At 36.9% G+C, this 8,677-nt stretch overlaps 1 long non-coding RNA gene across 1 annotated transcript; it reads right to left on the reverse strand.

Annotated features, from left to right (window-relative positions):
• Positions 1-6,396: 6,396 nt before the first annotated feature.
• LOC136828418 (uncharacterized) lies at positions 6,397-8,106 on the reverse strand. The gene is made up of 3 exons (XR_010850035.1): positions 7,967-8,106; positions 7,606-7,677; positions 6,397-7,086 (listed from the first exon to the last, which is right to left on the reverse strand). It is a non-coding gene; the product is annotated as an uncharacterized lncRNA (long non-coding RNA).
• Between the last annotated feature and the right edge of the window lie 571 nt (positions 8,107-8,677).

Genomic DNA, 8,677 nt, shown 5'->3' on the forward strand with positions numbered 1-8,677 from the left:
TTTTCCAGAATATACAGTACTTCTATGGTATCGTGTGCATGAAATTAGGTATGATAAACCCCTAGAGTTTATTTACCGCAAAAGTTACAAAGGGAAGTGAGAAGGGGGATGAAGAAAGGGGAAGGGGAAGGCGGCACGGATCTGAAACCTAATCAGTTATCTAAGTGGGGTCAAATGATGGCCACGTGCCAAATTTGGTTTTAGATCAGTCAGGAGGTTACCACATAAGTTTCAAAGGGTAGGGGTAAGGGGGATGGGTGAAGGGGAAGGGGAAGGGGTACGGGTTTGAAACCTATCCTATTATCTAAGTTGGGCCAAATGATGGCGATGTGCCAAATTTTGTCTAGACTGGTCAAGTGGTTACCACATAAGTTACAAAGGGATGGGAATGGGAATGGGAATGGGAAGAGGAAGGGGAAAGGGAAGGGGAAAGAGGTATGGGTTTGAAACCTACCCTGTTATCTAAATTGGGTTAAATGATGGCGACGTGCCAAATTTTATCTAGATCGGTCAAGCAGTTACCACAGAAGTTACAAAGGGAAGAGGGATGGGGAAAGGGAATGGGAAGGGGTAAGGGTTTGAAACCTACCTTATTATCTAATTTCGGTCAAATGATGGCCACGTGCCATATTTAGTCTAGATCGGTCAAGCAGTTACCACGTAGGTTACAAAAGGAAGAAGGAAGGGGGAAGGGGATGAGGAAGGGGAAAGGGAGGAGGCACGGGTTTGAAACTTACGCTATTATCTAAATTGGGTCAAATGATGGTAACGTGCCAAATTTTGTCTAGATCTGTCAAGCGGTTGCCACATAAGTTACAAAGGGAAGGGGGAATGGGGATGGGGAAGGAGAATGGAGTATGGGTTTGAAACCTACCCTATTATCTAAGTTGGATTAGATGATGGCCATGTGCCAAATTTTGTCTAGATCAGTCAAGCGGTTACCATATAAGTTACAAATGGAAGGGGGAAGGGGGATGGGGAACGGGAAGGTGAAGGGGGTACAGGTTTGAAACTTACCCTATTATCTAAGTTCGGTCAAATGATGGCCACGTGCCAAATTTTGTCTAGATCGGTCAAGCGGCTACCACAAAAGTTAAAAGGGAAGGAGGAAAGGGGATAGGGGAAGGGGAAGGGGGTTCGGGTTTGAAACCTACCCTATTATCTAAGTTGTGTCAATTGATGGCCATGTGGAAAATTTTGTCTAGATTGGTTAAGGGGTTACCACATAAGTTACAAAGGGAGATGGGGGAAGGGGAAGGGGAATGGGGTAAGGGTTTGAAAACTACCCTTCCTATCTAAGTTCGGTCAAATGGTGGTCACGTGCCAAATTTTGTTTAGATTGGTCAAGCGGCTCAGACTCCTGTAGCGCACAAACATACAAACTAACAAACAAAGTCACCTACAGAGTCATACAAACATTCACAATTTTAATTATATATATATATATATATATATATATATATATATATATATTGTATATATATATATATATATATATATATATATATATATATATATATTTTAATATATATATATATATATATATATATATATATATATATATATATATATATATATATATATATATATATATATATATATATATATATATATATATATATATATATATATATATATATATATATATATATATATTTATATATATATATATATATATATATATATATATATATATATATATATATATATATGTATATATATATATATGTGTGTGTGTGTGTGTGTATGTGTATAAACAACTGTTCTAACGTCCATGGTTTATGCCTGAAATAAGGATTCAATTCAGTTCAGTTCAATACAAAAATACTTCCTCTCCTTTAGTTAAAAGCTCCTACCAATGAGAGAGAGAGAGAGAGAGAGAGAGAGAGAGAGAGAGAGAGAGAGAGAGAGAGAGAGAGTTACAGACACTGCCACTTCAAGTTTGTGGAGGAGCCTTCCACATTCTCAGCTGCATCGTTCGTGCAACGACAAATGAAGTTTATTTAGTAACTTTCCTACTCAATTTCATATTCTATGTGATTAACATCTCACTTTTCACATAAACTCGCGCCTAGTACTATAGCTTGAAGGTGCTTACCTTCCAAACCCCACTGGGCTTTCCTCGTGTTCACGCTTGTTATCCGTTTGACGGTCATCCTTCCCCAAAAGACTTTCGAACTATCAACCCATTATCGTCCTAAATTCTTTCCACATGGCCAGTTAACCTTAAAATTAGTCCATCAATCTTCTCACCTATGCCTGTCATTTTATCAATTCCATATTGCTTCTCTGCATTTCTGTCCATTTAAGGTATACTACCACATTCTCAATGGATTCTTTTATTTTATTGCACTTACAAACAACATCAACACTACATTTCCATAAACTTCTTTGATCTCCAGGAACAATCCTCTCCTGTATTAAATGTTTTGCGTATGTCGTTGAATCATTCTTCGACAACTATACTAAAGTTCACTCTTCCTAATTCATATCATCGCTTGTTACCTTTAGTTATCACAAATGCATTACTCTGCAGCTTTACGGCTTCTGTCTGGCTACCATTAGGTCATTCATTGTTGTAATTTTCAGGCTTGCTTTAATATGCATTAACATATTCTTGAATGTTGCCTTTCAAGTCCTACCACTTACGAACACTTATAAACTCTTTCTACAACCTCAGAAGGCTCCTTCGCTTTACCACCTATAAATCAACTCCGAACTTCAATACTTTTTTTTTTCTTCCTTTTTTTTAGTTTTAATTCCACTACTTAGCACCTATCTCTTCAATCCTTTCTTCAACTTTTCCTCATTATCCTTATTCCATTCACAAACAAATTTAAACAGTCAATGACATAATACAGTAGACATTAAAATAAAAAGAAATATGCATTGAATTTAGGTACTGTACTGTTGATCGATTTATTGCACAACAACAACGGGGAAAAAATGATGAAAAATTCTACTGACCGAGAACTACAGAAAACATTTTAGCCATCATTACTTGTCCAAAGCTGACAAGAGAAATGAACAGAGGAATAAAGGTATAAACTGTCCAGTAATGAGACGAATATAATTGATGTAATTTGGATATCAAACACCTGAATAAAATCAGGTTAAACTCGAGGTTCTCCTGCAAACAAACTACATTTGATTAGTTCTATCTTGTTGAAGTAAAAAAAAAATTAAATTAGTGCTATTTGTTTGGGGAAACTTGATCATCTTTATCAACCCTGACCATTAAAGAAATTTCAGTGGTATAATTTGAGACTACAGTATTTGCCCGTTGCCTATGTAGGCTTTGGGTAATGGGCTGAGGCCACTTACATTAGTTTTAGCAGTTTGGTGTCTTACAAAGGGGGCATTCATCAACAAGCATATCTCACCACCATTAATGACCTCTTAACATCTAAATTTCCTCTAATTCTGTGGCAAGAGGGAAGGAAGGCCAAATGCTGGAACCTATGAGATCATTCAGTGCTGAAAGGGAAACTGACAGCAAGAAGTTCTGAAAGGTGTAGCAGGAGGATAACCTCGCAGTTACACTATAGGAGAGGGTGGAATGTCGGATGGAAGAAAGAGAATATGAACGGAGGTTTACTAAAGGGAATGGCAGAGGTTGCAGCCAAGGGTCGAAGGTACGCAGCAAAGAACCTTAAGTAATGGCTGCAGGTGCACTGGAGGCACTGCCCTCCCTACGGGGTCTAATTCCGTGGATTCCTTCTACATTCAAGTCTTGAACTAAAAGATGAGTATCTTCCTTTCGTGTAATATTTTCCCCTAAAATGAACGTTCAGTTCAGTTCATAACAGTTGAGGGGAAGAAACCTTTGAGTGTCAAGATGATATGGACTCTGCAGTCAAGTGGAAACTTGACATGTTATTAACCTTATTCTTTTCCTTCATTGCCAATGGCTACTGGTAAAAAGTGGTTCTGAATAAGCTGGAAGTGCGGAAACAGTGAGAAATAAGGAGATAAAACTGCATAAAATGATTAGCGTAGGTGAAATGACGGATTTTTCTTTATTTAATTCAATAAAGTTTATTCACAAACATCGCAGTTTTCATTTTACAACAATTTTTATTTTTACAGTAATATTTGTTATATACATAATAATTCGAGTTTAACTCGAGTTCAAAGGACTTCTTCCATAAATCCATCTGTTACAACTGATTTTAGTTTGTCACCAAAAATGGATTTTAGGAGCCATCTGCAATAATTTATTTTACCTTTGAGAAAACTTAAGGTTTCTATTTGGATTGGATTGTTTTATGATAAGTCTGGTCGTAAGGATAGAACGTGGACGATAGGGCGATGCAAAACTTATAATAAAGTAGGTTCGGGAAGGTGGAGGAATAAGTAAATGACAGTTTATGCGGATATGTTTGATAAAATAAAGGATATGAAATACTTGGATCTAAAGGTGGATCTGGGAGAGAACCCAGTTGCACTAAAAGATCGTTGTTTCACACGAATTTAGGTTCAGCGTAGAAACATATATTTAATGCTGCCCTTATCAAATTGAACTGAATATAGAATTTAGGCGAAAGGCCAAGCACTGGGACCTATGAGGTCATCCAGCGCTGAGATGGAAATTGACAGTAAAAAGGGTTGAAAGGTACAACAGGAGGAAACCCCAGTTGCACTATGAATCAATTGTGAGGAGAAGGGTGAGGAGTGAGATGGAAGAAAGAGAAAATGAAAGGAGATACAGTAAAAGTCACGAAAGGGGTTGCAGCTGTCCTTATCAATCACTAATTTCGCTATGACGTCGACGATCAGTGGCCAGTGGGAACAACCTCATTGACCTTTGCCCTCTAAGTCTGTACTATGGCAAATATTTTTCGAGGTTTTTCTATATGGTATATCCACTTACGGTCATCTGTACCCCGTGACTTGTACAGTAATGAGCATTTCATGCAATATAAACCGCGAATGAAGCAGTTTGGAATTTGTCGTCTGCAACAAAATCTCTAAAGTAACTTGCGGAAGTTGGTGACGAAACTAGCATTATCATGTGTAACTCTAAACTTGATCTTTGTTTAATTTCTGTTCAAAATTTATAACTACCTACATTTGAATTTCTTACGGATTAGATTGGATTATAAGATTTAGGCCAAAGGCCAAGCGCTGGGACCTACGAGGTCATTCAACGCTGAAACGGAAACTGACGATAAAAAGGTTCTCAAGGTGTAACACGAGGAAAACCTTGCAGTTGCATCAAGAAACAATTGTTTGGAGGGAGTAGATGGCAAGATGTAAGAAAGAGAATAAGAATGGAGGTACGGTAAAAGAAATGAAAAGGGTTGCAGCTAGGGGCCGAAGGGACGCTGCAAGTAACTTTAAGTGTAGCCTACGGTGCACCGCATGAGGTTCACTGATGGCCCTACCCCATACGGAGAATGCCCATTAAGCGCTTACTTCTAAAGTATTTATACTGTATATTTTTTTATAGATTCTACTATATGATATCTCTTGCTCATTTTTACCCCGTAGTTTCTTAACATTTTCATGCTATATAAACCGCGAATGAACCATTCTGGGTTATCTGTCATCTGCAATAAAATCACTAAAGTAACTTGCGGCAGTTGGTAATGAAACAAGAATCATTAACTCAATGTGATTTTCGTCTAATTTGTTCCGATATCATATTTATATTTTAAAATTTCTCACGGACTGGACTGGATTATAAGATTGAGGCCAAAGGCCAAGCGCTGGGACCTATGAGGTTATTCAGTGCTGAAAGTGAAACAAGATTTTTTAATGGTGTAACAGGAGGAAAACGTCGCAGTTGCACTATGAAACAATTGTTAGAGGTTGTGTTAAAGTAGGAGGGAAGAACGCGAATATGAACGGAGGTTGAGTAATAGGAATGAAAAAGCTTTTAGCAAGCGGCCGAAGGGACGCAGCAAACCACCTCAAGTAATGCCTATTGCGTACAGTGTAAGATGCACTATGGCACTAACCCTCCCTACGGGTTAATATGTTTAAATACCCTATTGAAATTTGAATTTCCTATTTTCAAAAACCGATACAGACTAAGCGAACTCTGAGCTGTTAAACCTTCTAAATAATTATTCCATTTGACGACAGAATACATCGCTCATTAAAATAGACAAAACTTACATTTTCGTAGATCTAAACAAAAATAAGCATTTAAACACTCGATTTATAGCCCAAACTTACTTAGCTTTTAAACTAGTTACTATCAGCAGAATGTAGGAAAACTTCAAACCTTTATGCAGTTTAAGGTCAGCTTCAGGTATTGAATAGTTTACTAACATCTTTGCGTTCTGTATCCAGTCAAGTGTTCTCTATCAAGACTTGGGAAATAGCTCAATTGTTGCTTGAAGAATAACTCCCTTGTGACAGTTTCTTTAAGTCATATCTGTGGCATCCATTATGCACAGGACATTTAAATATTGTCATGAAACGTGGCTTTGATTGCTGTATTATTTTCTTGATTCTGTTGACAAACTATGTAAGCTCAAAACTAGTTTTCTCATATTGCACCCAGTTTCTCAAGTCAAGATTATTTCCTTTTGCGTTTAACTCATGATTTAAAGCTTATATGTTAATCGCCCCACACGTAACTTCAAATTCAACTTTATACCGGTTCATATAATTCCTGCAGATTTAATATCACTACAAATTCGGGAGATTTATTTAATACCAAGATTCATTGGCATTAGTATACGTACCACCACGCTCTAAGCGTAATTCTGACGAAAAAGCTATCAAGATTACATTTAGATACCTGCTGTTTGCCCCAAACATATCGAGGGAACTCAATCAACCTTATTCTTTAATTTTACTTTGACATTATTTGAAACTATATATAATCACCTTACAACTTCTTCAGACCTTCAAACTGAAGGAACAGCGACACCAAAAATGCATCAGTTTGCATTTTTACTTTGATACCATCTGCCTTAGTTTAGAATTTATTAGACTATATTGATACCATCTGTCTCAGATTATATTTGATTTTGGTGCTATCTGCCTCAAGCTTAGGTCCGCGCATTCAACGAGATCGATCTAACGTTGTACCGAAGTATTCCATCAAAACATTTCCCTCCATCACTAAACCTGCAAAGAAAAATAATTTATCAGATTCCAGAACCTTACAAATCTGTCAACCCTAAATAAGCAAAAATTACTTACAGGATTAAAGTAATATTTATTCTTTATAATGAAAAAGCTACAGCACAAATGGTTTAGAGAAGGTAAAAGTTATCCATACTTAAAACATTAGGCATTAAGACTATAGCTATAGTTATTAATGGCATTAAACCTTTACATAATCAAAGTTTAATGGGTTCGTAAAAAATACTGTAAAATTTATTAACTTTAATTGAATGAAGACACAATTACGTTAAATGCTGATATTTAAACCAAAACCTATATAATGAACAGAACAGAACTCACCTAAAAATTTGGTTTTGTTTGAAAAAAAAAAAAAAAAAATGCAAGCCCCCTCCTGACATACGGCAAATTTTGCCGCATGTCAGAAGGGACATCCTCCCCACATCAGGGGCTCCGCCCCTGATGGGGGAGGATTAGCTTGCAAAAGTTTGTTAAAGTAAAACAAAAAAGAATGAAACTCACCATTTATATTGGTATACTTATACCCATATCCTGTGGTTAGCTTGTAAGTCTCTGCAGCTTTTCCCATCGCTTCTGTCAAAAAAAAAAAAAAATAAATAAAGACCATGAATCAAAAAAGTTTTAGACTACCTAGAATGAAGTCAAAGAGTATGAGAACAGCACAAGTAAAACTCTTGTATTAACCTAAGTAAAACCCTTGCATTAACTTAAATTTAAAACCCTTGTATTAAACTAAATTTCAAGTTAGTGAAACTGTATTAGCATAAAGTGTTCACAAGTGTAGTTTTAAAAGTACACTAAAACAAATCCCACAATGGAACATGCAAAAGAACATAAAAGGAATAGACTAACTAAACGTTACCTTCACAGAAGACCAGCCAACGGCGGAGAACAGTCGTTGCCAAACCACCCGAAAGTCGAAAGTCGAATCCGTTTCACCAATAAACCCCCACAAACTGCCCACCGTTACGCCGGTTCACTATTCCTCAGAATCCTCACCTCGCTCCACTCACGAAGGCTGAGAAGTCCCGGCCAAGGACGATGAACTGCAGACAAGGAGTGTTTCCCTTTCCATTTTCTATTCTATTCAACGATTGAGCTGAGCTACTGACGAACACTGAAGCCCGTCTTTGATTAATACGTTTTCTTCATAGTGAGAGAAGGGGATACTAATCTAAATTAAGTCAATGTACGTAAGCCTTACGGAACTCTAACACCGCCGCCGTATGTTAAGTCCGTTATTTTCTTTTGATGAATATTTAGTACTGACATATTCGAAAGTACCTCGTATTCTTTTTTATACACTTTTTTCTATAATCCAAAAAGCATCATAAAATACGGGTTCAAACTGTTCATTAGTTCTCGTCTGATCTGATTTCCTTGGCGAGAGCGCGCTCACAAGAGAGTTTTTTCATGGTTTTGAAATGCTTCACTCAATCCTTCGCAGAATTGTCTATAAGTGGGTACAATAGCACGAATTACTAAGCTACGCTGAACTGAATTTCAGCACCTATTTCTGCTATATAAACGTGCCATCAATAGTGATTCGTATATAACATTCAAATTCGGCAAT

This window comes from Macrobrachium rosenbergii, chromosome 3 (assembly GCF_040412425.1).
Source record: "Macrobrachium rosenbergii isolate ZJJX-2024 chromosome 3, ASM4041242v1, whole genome shotgun sequence".
Lineage (NCBI taxonomy): Eukaryota > Metazoa > Arthropoda > Malacostraca > Decapoda > Palaemonidae > Macrobrachium > Macrobrachium rosenbergii.